This window comes from Protopterus annectens, chromosome 9.part0 (genome assembly GCF_019279795.1).
Source record: "Protopterus annectens isolate FY-2018-M chromosome 9.part0, PAN1.0, whole genome shotgun sequence".
Lineage (NCBI taxonomy): Eukaryota > Metazoa > Chordata > Ceratodontiformes > Protopteridae > Protopterus > Protopterus annectens.
The window spans coordinates 1,238,580,043-1,238,601,103 of record NC_056743.1 but is presented as its reverse complement, the minus strand read 5'-3'; the positions used below and the strand labels follow the sequence as shown (position 1 = coordinate 1,238,601,103).

Genomic DNA, 21,061 nt, shown 5'->3' with positions numbered 1-21,061 from the left:
ATGGAGGTGAGTGGCACAGCTGCCACAGTGGAGGAGCATCCAGTTAAGCCTCCTGTGGTCATCAGTTTAATTCTGTAGCATAGTGGCAGCCTCTGCATACCTGTACACATATGTCAGGTCAATCTGCATTTGTGGGGTGGGCGGGTTGTAATGCACACGTATGCACACTTATTGTGAATGTCAGCAATGTGGGTAGTATCACAGTTTGCACTGTACATGTTGATATATGTACATATTATCTTGTATCAATGCCACGTTTGTGTCTGCTGACAATACCTCTCCCCCACAAATCCATAGGAACCTCTGGGATCCATCATCCTGTAGCCGGTGAGTATGGAACTGTTTTGTTATGGCTCATCTATACATTAGGCATGTTAAGGGCTGCCAGTTTGCTATGGACACAACTGTTAAGCTTAGCCATATTGCAATACTTGTATCTTCAGTTGTGGAGGGGTTCACTTCAGTGCATTACATCAGTAGTCACAGTAGCATATTTGCAGTAGCTGTAACATATTTGTACATATTTGTGTGAAGGTCTAGGCAGTCTGCTATAAAGGGGGCATTACTATTGTGGAAATGGGTACACTGTGTTTTAGGTGAAGGCCCATCACATACACTGACATGTCACTTATCTCACGAGTGTATAATACTAGCAACATTAACTCAACGTAGCTGCACTGCATGTTGTTAAGGCCCTGTCTTGTCTGTGTCTGTTGTGGTCTGCTTGTGTGTTTTGGATGGCATCAGTTATAAGGTGTAGTATGTATAATGCATTTGTGGCACCTCACGTGTGTGTGTGTGTGTGTGTGTGTGTGTGTGTGTGTGTGTGTGTGTGTGTGTGTGTGTGTGTGTGTGTGTGTGTGTGTGTGTGTCTGTGTGTGTGTGCATCAGCAGACATGATAGTGCAGGAATTAATGTAGTCATGTTGTCTTCCTCCTCACAGGTAACAATGGGTGTTGGAGTGTTTTCCCCTCACAACCTGATGTCAGTATCTCATGAGACTCTGATGAATATGGTGGCCATAGTGAGACACAGGTGGGGTTGTTGAGGGCTGAATCTGTCCCTTGGGTTGACAACCCACTTCCTTCCCCAATGTCCCCACACACAGTCAGTACGTCCACGCATACCCAGTCCCCAGCAGTGCCAGATATTGGACAATCAGAGGGTGGTGGCATCAAACAGGAGAGTATGGCGACTATGGCATCTGTGACTATAGACACTAGCCATAGCCAGAGAGCTGACAAGGTCCCACACAGGCAGATTGACAGGGGTGCTGAAAGGAGGACTGCTGCCCATCCAGCACCTTTCAGAGGTTTCACAGCACGTGTTACCTGATGCATGTCTCAGTCCATCATGGAGGCACAGGCATGTTCTGAATGCAACACCAGACAGATGCTCATGATCACAGATGTATCACTGCCTGGCATCCATGACTCCATCCATGGCATTGGTGATTCCTTACATAATTTTGCCAATGTAGTGGATAGATGGGGTGAGATATTGTCACTCCTTAACCGTGCAATGTCTGTTGTTGTAAATGTGGTGGGAATAGGGTGTCAGACATGTGGGCGTAGGTCAGAAACAACATCAGCAGAGAGCCCAAATGGCCATGCACAGTCACACTCCTGAGTGGCAGTATCACCAGCACTACTGAAGGAAAGATGCTCTCCACACCACAACATGGCAGGCCATGGCACATGGTCCTGAATGGTCCTGTGAGGGACACAGACCCAGCAGACACCAGTCACCATAGGTTCATAGGTAGGTTCATAGGTAGGTACTAGGCTATCGGCCCAAGGACCTACATAAGCCTAGCCAACAAGATTCCCTGGTTTACGCCACCCAAGAAAGTTATTTTCCTGTTCCACTGTCGATTAGAGACACAGAAGTGATCTCAGGGGTGTATTTCCTATTTCCCATCCACTCATCAAGATTTTTCTTGAAGAGTGCTAATGAAGAACTTTGCTTGACATAGATGGGTAGACTGTTCCAGAGTATGGGAAGTCTCTGGGATAGGAATCTATCCCTCCAGCATGTCCTATTTACAGGTTCCATCAGCAAGTAGTACAGCATCTGACGATGGGCATGGTTGTGCCAGTGACACTCCTGGCAGAACCAGTTCCCATGTTCCTGGCCAGAGACAATGAACTATACATTCTGCCATTTATGGTTTACACCTGTACAGCATACCCTCGTGTAGGGCTGGCATGTGGCTTGACTGTGTACAAGCACACACTCACACATCACTGTCACATGCAGGTCACCACCAGATACACACAGCTCCTCTCCATGGCCCACCTGACCAGCACCCCTCCAGACATACACACACATGATGTCAACTGTGTGGCACAACCTAGGCCTTTGCCAACTCCACACCACACCCTGTGCATGTGGTGATACCTGTGCCACATCCGTGTCATCCATATCATCCATGCAGGGGCATGCTTATATGTGTCTGATGCACAAGGTGAATATAGTGCAGTTAATGACAGTTTGTAGTGCAGTAGTGTTATGTCATGTAAGGTGCTGTCTGCTGGCATGTGTCATGCGTACACATCAAAGTGTATGTACCTTTGTTCCATGATGCTGTATTGCTGTTAGTATTGCTGACTGACTGTTATCTCCCAGACCTTTTTCTGTTTCTGTTCCAGGTATGTGTGTGTCTACACCATGGGGACCTGCTGCCAATACAGCAGCTCAGGATGGTATAGTGGCAATGCAGAAATGTGACATCATTAAGGTAAGGCTGTATATGTGCATGGTTACCTAGGTGTGTATGTGTAGAACAGTGTGTGAGGGACAATAGGGGCAGACAACATAATCTTGCATGCATACCCCTTGACACAGCATGCTACTCTTGATACATGTCACTTAGGAGTTCAGTAGGATCATAGGTTCATAGGATCATAGAAGGTTACTAGAGTAATCGCCCTGGGTCCCTTAGAAGCCTACCCATTAGTTTATCCCTAACAGAATCATCAATCAGCACTTGTTGCCCCTGTCATTGAGGGACACAGGTGGGACACCTGGGACAGATTTGTGGTTTCCTATCCACTCATCATGGATGCACTTGATGAGGGTCTGCATGGTACTCTGTTTGACATATATGGAAAGTGCATTCCTGAGACAGAGCAGCCTCTGGGAGACAAACCTGTCTTTCCAGCAGGTTTTGTTGATGTCACATATCAGATTCAGGCCTGTTGTGCTGGTAATGTGAGAGGAGTTAAACTCACATATAGGGGCAGCTGTTGAAGTGCAGGGCCCAACATTGCCTTCTAGGTGTGCCACAGCCCACCTCTGGGCAACCTGTCTGATACTGAGTGGGGCACTATTGATTCATGGTTGTCTGCATGGAACATGTGCTGGAGCACACACATAGGCAACACAGAGTAGGGTTGCCACCTGATCAAATGAGCACTGTGGGACACTTCTTGTAGTATTGTGAGAGTTGGCAGGACAAGCCATATCTACGGCAAATGCAAAGGACAGGACTTCTCTTGGTCTACCAATATGACAGCTTATTTTTGAAGCATTTCCCTAGATTATGCTATTTCTCATAACATTAAAGTGTTTCTGATGTAAAATGACTGCTTTATGCAACTATTAGACAACTTTAGGAAATGACTGTTGTCAACTTTTGGGACCTCTGTATTTTTTTGAGTTGCTTTCACAGGGCACACCTGGCCAAACATGAACTGCAACCTGCAGTGTGGGACAGGTGGTGTCTCTAACACAGTCACACCGCTGGAAAGGTACACACACACACACACACACACACACACACACACACACACACACACACACACGCACTCATGACCTGTCTTTGTTGAGAGTAGAACTCCTACCTGTCTAGTTTTACATATTAAAGCACTATATTCATTTCACATGCACCACAGAGCTTACATGTTTTTGCAGTGTCTGTCACTACTGTTCAGGTGGATGACATCTGCTGGTGCTGTAAAGGTTACCACTGGGGGGGGTTAACAGGTTTGCACAGGCCCTTAAAATGGTATAACTGTTGCACACAAACACAGACAGGACAGCCACACAGCTGCAAAGGGATATGCATACATGCATACACACAGACACTCACAGGGTTACCAGTTTTGGGATTAGAACCTCTACCTATCTAGTTATGTACACTATAATACTACATACTAATTGCATGTGCTATGGAGCTATTGTGGTTAGATGGTGTCTAACTGTGCTTCTAAGGTGGATGCCATCAGTAGGGCCTGAATAGGTTGCTAATGAGAGGGGTTAACAGGTTTGCACAAGCCCTTAAAATAGTATAACCCTTACACACACACACACACACACACACACACACACACACACACACACACACACACAGGAAATACAGCCACACTGTTACAAGGGGATATGCATTCAAACACACATACACTAACAAAGTTGCCAAGTTTTGGAATTAGAACCCCTACCTATCTAGTTATGTACACTATAGAATGCCATACTTATCACATGCACCACAGTGCTATTGTGTTTAGAGAGTATCAAACTGTTCTTCTAAGTGGATGACCTCAGTAGGCCCTGAATAGGTTGCCAATGGGGGGTTAACAGGGTGGAACAGGCTCTGAAAACAGTATAACCATTACACACACACACACACACACACACACACACACACACACACACACACACACACACACACACACACACACACACACACACACACACTGCTCCAGGGGATATGCATCACACATACACACACACACACACACACACACACACACACACACACACACACACACACACACACACACAAACTCACACTCTTAGTTTTTGAGATTAGAACCCTTATCTATCTAGTTGTAGGTACTATAGTGCTACTTACTCATGGCATGCACCACAGAGTTTATGCATACAGAGAATATGTAATTGTGCTTCTATGGTAGATGACATCAGCAGGCCCAGAAATTAAGCCAAGGGTGGGGTTAACGGGTAGGCACAGGCCTTAAAATGTATTGGCATTACACACACATAGGCAAGATACACACAGCTGCAGGGGGATACACTTACACACATGCACACACACTCAGTGAGTTGCTGGGATTAAAAATCCCTACCTATCTAGCTCTATATACTATAGTGCTACATACTCATCACATGTGCCATGGAGCTTATGTGTCTGGAGAGTGTGTAAATGTGCTTCTATGGTGGATGACATCAGCAGGCCCAGTAAAGTAACCCAATAGTGGGGTTAACAGGTAGGTACAGGCCTTAAAATGTATTGGCATTGCACACACATAGGCAAGACATACACAGAGCTGCAAGGGGATATACTTACACACACTCACTGAGTTGCCATTACTGGAATTAGAACCCTTACCTATCTAGTTGTATATACTCTAGTGCCATGTATTTATCACATGCACCACGGAGCTTATGCGTTTGGAGACTGTCTGCCACTGCTGTTGGGGTGGATGACATCAGCAGCTGCTGACAGGGAGGCCACTGTTGTGGACGACACTATCACAGGGCCATAAAATGAGTGACCATTGCACAGACATAGGCCTGTTGGAAGTGTGCATTCTGCTGTATGTGGAATGTATACACAAACACAGATACACACACACACACACACACACACACACACACACACACACACACACACACACACACACACACACACGCACACACACACACATACACAAACACACACACACACACACACACACTGTGGCTAATGTGAGATTGGAGCCCCTACCTACCTACTATTGCAGACTACAGCTCACCGTACTAATTACACATGCCACTGGTAATTGCTGTACAAGTGGCTGCAGCACTACATCACTCTATGCCTTTTTGTGTGTGTGTGCGTGTCTCTCTCTCTCTCTCTCTCTCTCTGTCTCTCTTTCTCCCTTTCTTTCTCTGTACAGATCCAGGTATACCTTATATGTGCCACATACTGACAGATAAGGGTAATCATGTCTGATGGGGATAGAGGGAGACAGTTAGGTATACATAGCTATCTGTATGCACAGAGATATATGGACATCTTGGTTCTACAGTCAGATATGGCTTTAAACATGGGCTGAAATTATCTAAGTGTAGGAGCATGTTCAGTGTGACCATCAGTACTTACAATGGGACTCCAGGCCAGACCTACATATAGTCCAGTCCAGGATTTTGTGTGCTTCAGCCAATTGTCTGCTGAACCTGATTAAACAGTCCAGCACCTCCCTGATATAATGCATGAGGGATTTCCTGGCTTTGTGCTGTCCATAATATCTAACTCTTATCTAGGGTGTGTACAGAGTGTATTAGACTGCACAGGAGTTTGGTACATTTTACATAGCACTGTGATTTGCCAGTATATCAGTGCAGATCATTATAGACTGACACAAGGAACCACTGATAGACGTTTGAGTTACTGACTGTATACACTGCATGAAACCTATGCTACTGCATTAACTGTTCTATTTTGCCCTTTCTACATTTGTCTGGCCAGTAGTTCCTCCTTCTCCTTATATGTGGGCCTTTGTCCTATCCTGCTGTAGTTCCTGACTTTGTCTACAGTTGCTGTTCTATGTAGTGCTAGGTATGCTGTCACTGGGGTATATAATATAACACCACACACAGGGTAATGGACTTCACACCTCTGACTGTACCTGTTTTGGAGGATGTCCAGCATTGCACTCCATATGTCTGCTCTGCTCCTCAGACAGTTTGTGTTGTACTGTTATAAGGCTACATGTTGCCCATACCTCTCTACCTCTTAGTGCCAGACATCTGGACAGAGCCATATATATAACAGTGTGACATTGGCCCAAACATAGGGACTTGTTTTTAATATTGCTCTTACAAATGTAGACAGTTGGTAGAATGGTTTTGTGTTAGCATCCATTTTCTGATGGGTTTGAAGTCTGCATCTCAACTATCTGTCATTATTTTCTCACATCAACCTTTATTGATTTGCCACTAGTTTGCCAGACAAATAAAATGTTATGAAAAATGGACCATAAATATGAGGCAAGAATGTGGACATTCTGTGACACTCTGTAGATTTGAGGGGTATGATGGTGCCCACTTGACTTGTTGTAAGTACTGACACAGTTACATGACACTCTTTACATCCTGGTGCTACTCTGAGTGGTTACAACCTGCTGTTCTAGTAGCCACCATCTAGGTTACTCAGAGCTGTGTACTGTCCATATCTGTGTCTTGCTGTCCCTTCATTTTTTCTGGCTTTCTCCAGCTTTCTTGCAGTAACAAATAGTGACATATGGATAGCCTATAGAACTCCTACCATAGCTGTAGCTCACATGCAAAATAGTAGGCGCAGCCAGTATCGAACCATGAGCACCATCAACCACGGTAATGTACTTAGCCCACTAAGGCATGACAGCCATCAGACAGTGCAGTTTAATTCCTAACACTATCACCAACAGACATACATTGACCCTTGCATATTGTAGAAATGGAAGATATAACCAGGTTGACTGGGACAGCCTTGGGATTGTGTGGTCTGCTGCTATTACCCTGAAAACATAATGTTACTGCAGTTGTATGGGAACATGGGTGTTTTGGGGGTAGGGGACTGCAGCAACGACAGTGAAGCATCTGTCCTATGACTCCACTGTTTGCAATTCCCTCACATAGTGCAGTGAGTTTTGCTGGCTTGGGGCATACTGCATATTATGGGGTGGCCAGTATTGGGCAGAGAGTTCCTGTTGTCCCACATAGCTGTCAGTTGTCTGCAACTATCCCAGTATCCCACTCTATTCCCTTGTATACCTGTGGCAGGTTCATACCTATGCTGCCATTGTGCAATACCCCATACATTTAGTGCAACGAAGAGTGACTTACCTTGTGCATGCACTAGTTGATATAACGGGGCTTCAAGGCTGACATATTGGGTGCATGCAATACACAGCCAGTACATGTTAGCGTACAGGTTGTGTGTTGTGGCTGGTATCCTTTTTAGTATGTATGTGAGTCAAAGTGAGGTGTCAGTCCCTAGGTCCCTAGGATGTCAGTGCATGTGCTATGTATTGCCTATTTGCCAAGGCCAGGGCATACTGGACATGCCTACATCTGCATGCAAGGACATGCTCAGGGGGTTCATCTTCTGAGTCCCCCTGTGGCTGGGGGAACCTTGGCACTGGTGGGGGCACTGTGTCCCTTCCCTGTGATGTTCCTGGTGCAGCTGTTTCCCCAGGATCATATTGTGTAGCATCACATCTACTGTGAACATGTGTGCACATGTGGCTGGACAGTACTGCAGGGCTCCACCAGATATAGCAAGGCAGCGGAACCATGACTTCAGCAGCCCAAACACATGCTCTATGATGTTCATAGTTTGTGTGTGTGGCTCATTATGGCATTCTTCAGTAGGTGTCTGTGCATTTCTGATGGGTGTCATCATCCATGGTTCCAATGCATAGCCAGCATCCCCCAGTAGATGACTGTATGGGATGTCCCTCCTGGCAAACATCTGGTACAGCTGTGAGGTGGTGTGCCAGATGTGGGAGTCATGATAGCTGCCAGGGCTGCTGGCACACACATTCATGATAAGTCCCTGGGCATTGCAAATGACCTGGTAGTTGGAGTGATACCCCTTGCGGTTGATGTAGGCTCTACCCTCATCCCAGGATGGTGCTTTGATGTGCACATGAGTGCAGTCAATGGCACCCAGTTCCTCAGTGTAGTCTGCTACATGGTGGAAGAGACACATATTGCTGGCCCTCTCCTCAGGGGTGCAGGGTAAATAAATGTGTTCACTGTCATGTGCTTATATGGCATCCAGGAACTGGTGGAGTACACTGGATGCAGATACCTGTGAGACCTCCATTATGTCACCTATTGGTCTTTGAAAAGTACCTGTAGCTAATATTCTAAGGGCAACACATGCCTTTATTTCCACTGGGATGGGTTCCCCTCTGTTGGCTCTGGGTCTCAGTTGAGGGTGGCAGAGCTTGGTGAGCTCTTGTAGTATGTCCCTGTACCCTGTAGAGCTCTACAATCTCCAGCTCATGTAAGCCCTGGAAAGTTACCCTGGGCCTGAACACTTTTCTCCTTTTCAGTCTGTGCCTATTGTCAGCATTAGCATCATCACTGACCTCAGCCTCAAGCACATACAGATGTAGCAGAGCAGCAGAAACCCCTAGCATTTTGTCAGTTAAAATTCCCAATGTGCACTCCAATGGGGCAGAATATTTGACAAAAATCAGATTGTATGGTGTATGCATACTTTATAGTGGTGTGCTGCAGATTCAGCCTGTGTGATTGGCTCATTATGCTGCATTCCACCTGACAGGTATATCATTGGGACTTTGAATGGGCCAGTGTCTGTTGAACAGGGCTTATCATTAATTTCTACCTGAATGGCTTTCCCAGGCTATTTCTTTTTTTTTAATTTTTTTTTTCAAATTCTTTCACTGCTAAGCACTGCGGCATGCCATGCAAATCAACAGCACTAGTATAAACAGTGATCAACAATTTTGACACTCTCCCCCAAGCACGGGCACACTCAGCTTTTCTTAAACCAGCTAAAACACATGCTGCAGGAATAAACACAGTTCAGCAACATCAAACACATACCCCTTGCTTAGCTGTGCTTAGCTGAGAGCAAACAGGTGGTGCTGAGCTCTAATCCAGTAAAATATAATGTGACATACCCCCATTTGATGTCAGCTACATGTTCTACTACTACATACATCCTTCTAGCCCTACCATGGGTTGTATCTGTGGAAACGGTAGCCCTTTTTGCTATTCAGTAACCCCAGCTCATTTACATACAGCTACTTGAGTATACCCTGGATACTTCATTACTCCAGGGACTGCCTCCATAGTAACCACTGAAACATGTCATTGTAAGACTTTGCATGCTGGGCACTATAATGCAATAATTTTGCAATGTCTAATTTTCATTTTTTACACTTTTTAATTTTTTTTTTTTTTTTGCCTATTGGCATGTTTGTGCATTGCTGCACACTGTGCAAAAGTAATATATGTATTTTTAAATAAAATGATATTTTTATTGATTTGCATTGCTTTTTGGACTCACTGGCCATACCATTGGCCATTTGCATACATACAGTTCAATAGCCACCCTTTTTGGGGGGGCTTTTACAGCCACTGTTTAAATTTTACATTTTGGTACATGGTTTTTGTCCAAGTACATTTCTAACAGGGGCAGCTCATGCTATTGGATTGCAGGACTGCAGCCCCCCAACTGTAAAAAAAAGGGAAAAAAGAAATAAAATACTTAGCTGCAAGTCCTGGAACTCTAAATATGCATGCGGGAATCCAGACTGCTGTTTAACCAGTCCGGAACTTTGCACATTCGTGCAGGAATCCAGACTGCTGTTTAACCAATCTGGATTAGGAAGAGAAGGTGTCAGAGTACAGATGCCCAGAAGTCTGTGCAGTTTTCTGTAACTGCATAGAATGGAAGGGGATCAGACTGCAAAGTCTGCAGGCACATATTGATAGCTGCTCTCGCAGAAAGAAAGGACTTCATATTTCTTTCAATCAAAGCTGCTGCAGTCTGGTGGGAAGATGGACTTTGGAGAATGAATGAAGCTGGAATTCCGAACTCAGGCACTGGTGTGTATGTCTATGTGAAATGCCCCAGTTAAATATACCTGGCGGCTAGAGAGAAACTCAGGAAATATACCTGGTGACTAGTGAGTAGCTCAGGCTCAAACCTTGTACCTTGGGTGCAGGTAACAAGAGCCTGAATTCCCTTCCCACCACCACTTTTGAAAACTATTCAGATTTTTGCCTCATATTTTTGTTCTGTTCTGTTCCTCATAAAATCTGTGGTTTTCTGGATTTTGAATTCACTAAATAATGACAGGCATTTGAATTTCAAACTTCATATTCTTCAGAAAGTACATGGTAACACAAAACCTTTCATTCTAGCAATTTTCTATGTTTATAAGATCAATATTTCAAATGTGTCCCTATTTTTGGAGCTGTATTCCCCCATTGTTGGCTTTGTCCAGGTTTTTTTGTACTAAGAGGTTGAGAGCTATGGTGAGAACTGAATTCACTAAATGATAACCATTTAAGTTTCAGTCTTCCTGTCTTTCAAGAAAAAACTGATTTGGCATAGTGGTATGTTGCTCTGACTGTTGTGCACAGGGTCCTGGTTTCAAGACTTGGCAGTGAAATGCATGGTGGTAATGCAACATTTTATTCTAGCAACTTTTCAAGATTATGCAAGCAATATTTAAAATATATCCCTGGTTTTTGGGCTTTTGTCCCCTCCTCCCAATACATTTGGCCTTTTTCCAGATTTCTTGTGCTGCAGAGTTGAGAGATAAAGTTGAGCATCGAGTGGATTTTATAAGGAGCTGAGAGCTTCAGGATAAGAGAAGTTTAGTGCTGCTTATGCTGAGTCTACTTGCATTGCTAATAGCATAACAAGTTGAATACTTGAATACTTGGTGTAATCCCCCACCACACATATACCTCAACATCTTATATCAAGAATAAAGGAGAAATCCAAACATAATGGAAGAGAAATTACCAAAATCAAGGATGATTACTGCCTTTATATACCTAAAAACTTCCTAGAATAACAGGTTTTGCATCAGCATTTATTTTTAAGTCTGAATGTCAAATGTCTGCCATCATTATTTACTCCCTGCAGTCCTAATCATTTGCCAGGTAATCTCTCTCTCTCTCTCTCTCTATATATATATATATATATATATATATATATATATATATATATATATATACATGTGTGTGTGTGTGTGTGTGTGTGTGTGTGTGTGTATATATATATATATATATATATATATATATATATATATATATATAGTTTGCATGCGTTTGTGCAAACAACATTTTGTCGGCTGCAATCTGCCAAAAATCAGAATGATGAATGCATAAAAATATTTGTAAACCAGAGAGTCAACCCCACTTATGTGAATGCACTACTGCATTCGCATAAGTGTAAGTCGACTATCTGCATGGAGATCGCAATACAGTGGGGAGTGGAAATTCATCCACATCTCCACTGTAGTGCAATCTTGGAGTTAGAATATAAAAGCAGGGGGGGTGTGCGGGCACAGCCCCCCACATGAGGGGTGCAGGGGGACTTGCCCCCCTGCAAAAACATGATTTGTCGTATAGGAATGATTTACATCAGCTCCTATACGGTTATCACGTGGTGGTTTTGACAACAATGTCGAGTCAAATGCGTCGAGCATTTGGTTCAACATTGTGAACGTTATATTTTTTTACTTTTGGTATTACTATTCATTTATTTGAACAGAAAATATTTTTCCATTTGAATAAACAATAGTAAATATATATATATATATATATATATATATATATATATATATATATATATATATATATATATATATATGTGTGTGTTTACTATCAAACCATTGAATGTCAGAATGTAAACCATTCAGAAATGCGGTTTACATGTCTGATGTGTAGAATATTAATTAGGTTGGAATATTTTTATTGATTTGCATTCCTGTTTGGACTCACTGGTGATAACTTTGGCCATTTGCATGTCTACAGTTCAATATCCACCCTTATTTTGAGCTTTTACAGCCACTGTTTAAATTTTACATTATGGTACATTGTTTCTGTCCAAGTACATTTCTAACACCAACACGGCACCTACATGGGTGTATTGGATCATAAATCAAACTCATTTGCAAGGATTTCACCAGCTTATGACAACTTAAATGAGGCAAAGTCAAATTCAACTTCTGAAGTCCATTGTCCCCTTTGCAGCAGTACATACATACTAGATCCGTACTGTACAGTGCTGACAGTAATGTTTTTGCAGGGGGGGGCAAGCCCCCTGCACCGCCTGCCACTTATATATTTCAACTCTGAGATCGCAGTACAATGATCAAAAGGATAAATCTCCCAATCCGCACTGTCCTGCGATCTCAATATGTAACATCACCAGCATATGAGTGAATGCACAGTGGCATTCACTGAACAGGAGACTCACAGAATTGAAGGTTGACAGTATGGAAATCAGCCAACTTATGTTGACATTCCCATGTTCTCCAAACCATAATTCTGCATTGTGATAGTAAAACTATAGGGCCTACTTTTTCCTATCAAAAGCTCATCCATTAGAAAAGAAAAAGCATGAACCCATTTATGCAAAAGTGCACTTAAATGAAAGTGCACTTTCATGACTATCGGTTCAATGAACCAGTAATATTAAAAAAAACACTGTAGCACCGCAGTACACTACAGTTGGGATAAGGGAATATGCTTGTTTCCCCACTGTAGTGTGATCTCAAAGTTAGTTTATATAAAGTAGCAGTGGTGTGGGAGGCACTGACCCCCACATTGAGGGTGTAGGGGACTTGTTCCCATGCAGATATGACTTTGTAGTGTTTTTTTTTTGTTTTCTAATATTACTGGTTTATTCAACGAGTAGTCCTGAAAGTGCATTTTCATTTAAATGCACCTTCTCGTAATTGGGCTCTTACTTTTTCTTTTCGAAAGGATGAGCTTTTGATAAGAAAAATTAGACCCCTATATATATATATATATATATATGTGTGTGTGTGTGTGTGTGTGTGTGTGTGTGTGTGTGTGTGTGTGTGTGTGTGTGTGTGTGTGTGTGTGTGTGTGTGTGTGTGTGTGTGTGTGTGTGTGTGTGTGTATATATGTGTGTGTGTGTGTGTGTGTGTGTGTGTGTGTGTGTGTGTGTGTGTGTGTGTGTGTGTGTGTGTGTGTGTGTGTGTGTGTGTGTGTGAAATATATATATATATATATATATATATATATATGGATATTTATATATATAGATATAAATATGTATCAAAATCTCACTTCAGTAAATCATATCTAGACAAATTTTAATTGAAACCACATTTCACTGAAACTCATTTCATAAAATTACACGACTGAAAAATGTTATTGTACCAAACATACATGAAAAAATTGTTTTTTGTAGGGGAGCAAGTCCTCCTACACCCCAATACCCCCTTATTCAAATATACAAGCACCAGTCACACAACAGAAGAGAAAAAACACACACTTACTAAATCACTCCTGATGCGGAAAGACAGTCAATAGAAAGCTTAATTTGAGCAAACATACCTTAAAAAACAGAACCCTATATGCTGGGGTCTTTGCCCCCACACTTTCTTACTTAAATATACTTATAATTTTCTGTCTATCATGATTCAGTCAAATGAGGTTTTAGTCAAATGTGATTTCATTAATTTTTTTTTTCTTTTTTTAAGAATTATTTTATTAATTTAAGATATTTACAATATAGTTAAGCAGAAAGGAAGAAATTCAACTTTAGATATTGTTATCCAATGATCGGTATATATTGAAACATCACTGTAATTGTATATAATTAACATATTAATAATCTTGGTATTTCAATAGCAATATTTCAAGGTTATCCCAACAACTATGATTTAGAGATCTTAATCTGATCACTCCCTTTTCAGTCTTACATAGTATTGCTGTTAAGTTTAAAAATTCTTTGAACATAGAAACTAAGTTTGATTTCCAGTTTTTTGTAATAGCTTTTCTGGCAACTGCCCAGAGAGCCCAAAAGAGTTGTTGGTCTTTGGCTTTAATGATACAGGAAGTGGAGCATTCATTAATATCACTGATCTAGTTAAAGAACAATTATCAGATCATAAGCCATTAAAAAGGTACTTATCTGTTCTCAGTATATATTTATTTTTTCACAACCTATAAACATGTGTATCCAATCAGCTTTTACACCTTTACTACATCAACAAACTGAACAAGTCATTTTACTAATCTCAGAGAGTTTACATGGTGTAACAAACATTCTATGTATATATTTCTACATAAAAACTTTCCAGGATAAACTTGAAGAAGTTTGACTAACTGATTTAAGTATCAAAGCTTTATTTTTACCACCTATTGAGTCACTTAATTCACCACTTTCTAAAAAGTTCCAGAATTTTGCATCAAAATTATTATCATTATGTATAATTAACTTATATAGCATGGACAAGCTTCTTGTGTATGTCACTCGACCTTAACAGCATTCATGTATTTATATAATAAGGGAATAATGTTCTGCTCTTCTTTACTCATCTTATCCACAAATTAATTTAATTTCTTACAGAGGGATAATATTAACTGGTTAGCAGTTTATTCCAACTTATATTCTTTCATTAAATATTGTGAGACTTAGCTTTTCTTTTTTTTCAGAGCAATCAGACCATAATGTTAATCCATTCCTTTTTAGTAAATTAATTTTAACATTGTTCTGAGATTCCTTAAACCTATAGGTATGTGCAATAGGAAAACACAAACATTTCCAATTTGATATTAATGGAGTTTTAAAAACATATTTCTTAACTGTTTTAAGAATTGATTTTATATATGCAGAGTGTAAAGATTGAAACGAATTTCCCCCTAAGGTAAATTTTGTTAATCAGATGAAAGAGCTATTACATATTTCTAATTTATCATCTTTAATAAACTTATAAGAATTTAGTATAATTTAATGAACTTATAAGAATTTAGTATAATCTGCTCCTGAATAGTTTTCCATTGACTAGTGTAGGTTGTGTCTATCCTGAGTATAATTGTTAAAACATGCAGCAATAGAATAAGATTATATATCCGGAAAGTTAATACCACCATACTCCCATAATCTTATATAATTTCTATAAGCAATTCAAATCTTCTTAGGATACCATAAGGATGATGTTAACATTTTTCCATTTTCTTTAAAAGATGTTTTTAAAGTTATTGAATGCAATATATAGATAAATAGATGATATATATATATATATATATATATATATATATATATATATATATATATATATATATAGATAGATACCGATATAGATATCAGTATATATATATATATATATATATATATATATATATATATATATATACACATATATTTAACATCTTGGGTAATATAATCATTTTAACAAGCACTAACCTATCCTCAAAAGTAAAAAAAAACATTCCATTTTTTAAATAAGAAGTAACACTTCTTCAATTACTTTTTCAAAATTATTATTAATAATCTTACATCTGAATAGATTTTTATTCCCAAATATTTTACTAATTTTCCATTCCAGTCATATTTGGATTTATCCTTAAACTTACTAAATAATGATTGATTTAACACTAAAGTTTCAGTTTTATTGCTATTAAATTTCAGCAGCTATATTTCTTGCAAGTCCTCAATTTCCTTATCTATTTCTTCAGTTAAATAATTTAAATCTCCTACATTTAATAAAATATCATCTGCAAAAAGCTGTATTTTAGATTGACAATCTCTATTAACTGAGAATCCATCAATGTTTCCATTTTTTCTTATGCTATTAGCTAAGGGTTTGGTAACTAATGCAAATAATAAAGGGAACAAAGGACACCCTTGTTTTGTTCTTTTGTTTAAAGTGTATTCTTGAGAAATGTAAGATCTAATTTTAACATATGCTTTGGAGTCTCTATATATATTTTTTAATGTTCCAATAAACTGTTCTGGAAATGCAAACACTTCTAAAGTTTTAAACAAGTAGTTCCAATCTACAGAATCAAAAGCTCTCTCATTATCTAAGCTAATTAGGGCACATTTCTTGTTCATGCCATTGGCTAAATCTAAGATAATTACCATCATTTTATATTATCATAAGTTAATCTATTGGCTATAAATCATGTTTGACCTTTATTAATTAATTTATCTACTATATCTCTTAATCTTGTGGTGAAAATGGAAGTAAGTATTGTATAGTCCACATTTAATAATGACATAGGTCTATATGAGGAGACTAATGTACTATCCTTTACTTATTTAAGTATAGGAGAGATTAGAAAAAAAAATCCATGAGAGAGGAATTATTTTATCACCCTGAATTATCCTGAAAATGCCACTCAGTTATTCTAAAATATTTAATGGAAACAGACTATATAATTCAATACTTAAACTATTAACCTTGGAGCTTTATCATTTTTACCTTTTTCAAAGCTTCTTTAACTTCTATCAAGGTAATAGGCTTATTCAACTGAGATATCTGTTGGTCATTTAGTTTACAAGTAACATTTTTCTTTAAAAATGCCAACTTTGTAATCATCAGGAATATTATTTTTATCTTTATTAAGTTCTTGTGCATTTATTTAAATATTAAGCATTTCCTCTATATCTAAAGTAAGCTTATTAGTGTGAACATTTTTGGATATTATTGATTTGTGCCCTTTTCCTTAACATCTTACTTCTATGTAGATTTTTTTAAGTCATCACATAGCTATGCATTCTTAATTTTTCTAAAGTCATCACATAGCTATGCAATCTTAGTTTTTCTAAAGCTATATCCAGTTTATGTGTTAAAACTGTTTGATATTATGTCATTAATTTTTAATGATTTCAATATTATCTAATGTCTTTGTTGTTCAAACCTTGCTTTGTGTATTTCATCTTGTATTTCTAACAACTATTTATCCAACTCTTTAATTTTGTTGCTAGCCCATCTTCCCATTCTATCTTTAATATGCATTTTAAAGGAGTCTCATAGTATGACTTTACTAATCTGACCATTATCTTTCAAGTTATTCTTTAATGTAACTTTTAAACTCTTTTAATTTCATCATATATACTGGGATTCTATAAATAATCTGAAATTTCATAATATCCATTACTATATTAATATGTGGTGCATTATGATCAGGTAGAGGACAAGGAATAGATTTAAAATAATTCACTTTATTAAGTAAATCTATAGAAGCATAAAACTTTTAAGTTCTACTTTTCATCCAATCAGTGTTTTAGCTGATGCCAGTATTTTAGCTTTCTTCCATTCACTTGTATCTTCTATACCAGATATTCAGTTAAAATCCCCTGCTAAAATTAAACTACCATTCCAATGACTTTGTAATAAGTTTAAGTGATCTTTAGCCATCTTGCACCTATTCCAGGGATCCAGTAAAAATTATACAGTTTGCCATTATATTTAATTATTACAAATGTATACAGTCCTTTAGGATAATTAACGGATTATATTACCTTAGGCATTAAAGTAGATTTTCTCAAAATTATAGGAGTTCCTCTCCTCTTTTTGTTAAAGGAAGCATATAATAGCATTTTATAACCTACATTATTTAAATATTGTATATCTTTATCTAGTAAGAGAGTGTCTTGCATGAACATAATCTCGCCTCTATTTAATTTAGATATCTAATTAATGATTTCCTTTTGCTATCATTAGCCAATCCACATTAATAGATAATAGAGTAAAACTAGCCATACTGTGATTTTATAAAGATTTCTTTTAAAATATAGCATAACACATTATTCATCATATTATTTTAATTATATAAAAGACTGTAATGTATTCCTCTGACATTATCTTGACAGTCCAGATTTTGTTGAATTCTTGCTTTCTAACTGTACTACTAAAATTAAAAAATAAAAATAAAGACAAGTCTACAAATATAACTGTATATAATACTAATAAAACACAGCCTACCATGGATGTGAATGTTCCTAGTCTGCCTATTGAATAGTCAAACTACTAAACCATTGCTGTACCTAGCAATATCTAGAAATCCATCCAAAAATAGCCACAAGCTATTGTAACTTACAAATAATTAATATAACATTATATATGGGTCAAAATAATAAGAGACTATTAATTTAGTTATTTATTTTGCCATTTAAAACTATTCCCCCATTACTACATACAAGTTTAATAATCCTCTGCTATTAGTCATAGACATTAAATAATCTAACAGTATACTATACACCTATTTATATAAAAGTAGTATTAATTACCCATTTAATATTCTTAAATTATTCACATATTCAACATTATTATGACTAGAGCTCTAAATGAATAAGTATAACAAAGTGGAATCTGAAGAGGTAAAGATATCTGTAAACTTACAGATCACAGGTAATCTTTTCATACTAAACTATAATACAAAAAGAATATCAATATAGATACATATTTATCGTGTCAAAAGACACACATATTTTATAGCTCTAACAAAAAGCTCTGAATTAGTTTTCAAAGTATAAGTGCCTATAGTTTAAATTTCTGTAATACTCAACACATCAAATATCAAAATATTAAACAATTAGCTTATTAAACTACTTCATACAAATATGCTCATTATTAAGGTTGAAAAGAATGTCTTACTATTTCTATGGAGTCAGAAAATAATAATTGCAGTCTATATTGTATTCCAAAGTTACAAAGTGTTCAATTTAAATTCCATTCTCCTTTCCCAGATTCAAACATATTGAAAGTCTGCTTTACTTTCTAGCAAAATAAATGTACTGATTCAGTGATAAAACACTCACATTTCAACTCTGACTTATGAAATGAGTTATTCCACATAGTCTTAGTGAATGTAATAACATTCAACATGTAAAAAGCTTCAAAGTTCATATGCCCAAGCTTCAAATGTCATCTTTCATATTATTTTGAAATATTTTATATGATTTTCTATGTAAACTCTACGAGATCTTGTACATTTGCATTTCTGTCACATGCAGGTATATGCAATAGACATCTTTCTTAAAAGTAGTTTATTTAAATATATATTTTCTTATTTCCCCACTAGTATTCTACCTTATTCTATATATGTTGCATTTCTAAAATCTCCTATCAAAGAACTATTTAATCATCAGTTCTCTATTAAACATTATACTCTGCACACATATTTCTTAATTTACTGATACTGCTATTTTATTAATGTTACATAATATATATTGCATTCCTTTTGTATATGCATATTCATTGGATGTTTACTGTTTAGTCTAATATTACAAGCTACCTTGACTATATATATATATAAAAGACTTCCTGCTTATTTAATTTGAATATGTGTGTTGAGTCATTGTGAACTATTGTTCTGATCTAAGCTTTACATATTGACATCAGAATCTGGCTACAGCATGTGAAAATGACAACTCACAGCACACAGCAACTGCTATATCTTCTTAGTTCTTTTAAGGTGTTCTCATCAGTAACAGACATTTAGCTTTACTTTCTTTAATTAATATGTACAGTTAATATATATAGCTAAAGTTAATAAGACTGCAGCATAAGCTAGTAACATATAAAATGTTAGCAAATTATATGTTACAACATTGCTATATATTTATAACATTACTACATTTTTTGTCTTACCAATTCTTCACTTTTAAGAAAAGAAAAGAAAAGAAAAGAAAAGAGGTGTTATTTTGAGTAGATTTCTCACATATTCTTGGGAAAAGAAAAACTAGAAAGCACTTTTTCTTCTTTCACAGACATCAGTAGTGAATGTTGACATAGATTTTCTACAGCACAACTCAAGTCAGGAAAATTGTAGCATTTTGAACAGATGGAACATTCTTTTGTTCTCAAGTTTTTTCACTGTGTCTGATGTTTCATAAATGACCTGCAAAAGGAATGTGTTACACAGGAACAGGGAAATGAAAATCACCAGCGCTTTAACACTTCCAATTAGCATATTACTTAGATCTGACATTCAGTTAACTCAGCAATTCACATATTAAGTGATGTTGAATAAAAATAAAATTCTTAACTTATATAGCTTTAAAGTTACCAGTTCTATTGCTTATAATATAATGCCATTTTCTCACAGAAAGTATTTTTTTAACATTTAGAAATGCACTTATAGGTTTAGTTAAATGAAATATATTAAGTCTGTCATTGTAAATATAGTAAAACAGTAAATCTAACCCTTTATATTCCTCAGCATGAAAAATGATTTAGCTTAAAATATAAATACATATTTACATATGTTTTGAGGCTTAAAGTCCAGTACAAACCATTTATTTGAAAGGTAAATCTATTTTTTTCAGAAAATAAGAGTCCAGCAATCAGTAACCAATCATTTGAAATGCTGACAGAAAAACTATTGCTTTTGAAGAACTTGAAGCTATAAATATTTTCTCTATTAATGAATAAAATTAGCTAGCAAGTATATACAAATTTTATTTTTTTATTGCATTTTCTATCAGAGAAAAGTTTTCAGTCACAGAGCTTTCACCAGTTCCTGCCTTCAGCTAGCCATCTTGGCCACACCCCTCTCATTCAAATTTCTAAGGATTAAAGTGCATCCATTA

General features: G+C 37.6%; 1 protein-coding gene across 1 annotated transcript in view; it reads right to left on the bottom strand.

Annotated features, from left to right (window-relative positions):
* LOC122810940 (vitelline membrane outer layer protein 1 homolog) overlaps positions 1–21,061 on the bottom strand; it is a 218,666-nt gene that overhangs the window by 124,708 nt on the left and 72,897 nt on the right. The gene's annotated exons all lie outside the window — the stretch shown is intronic.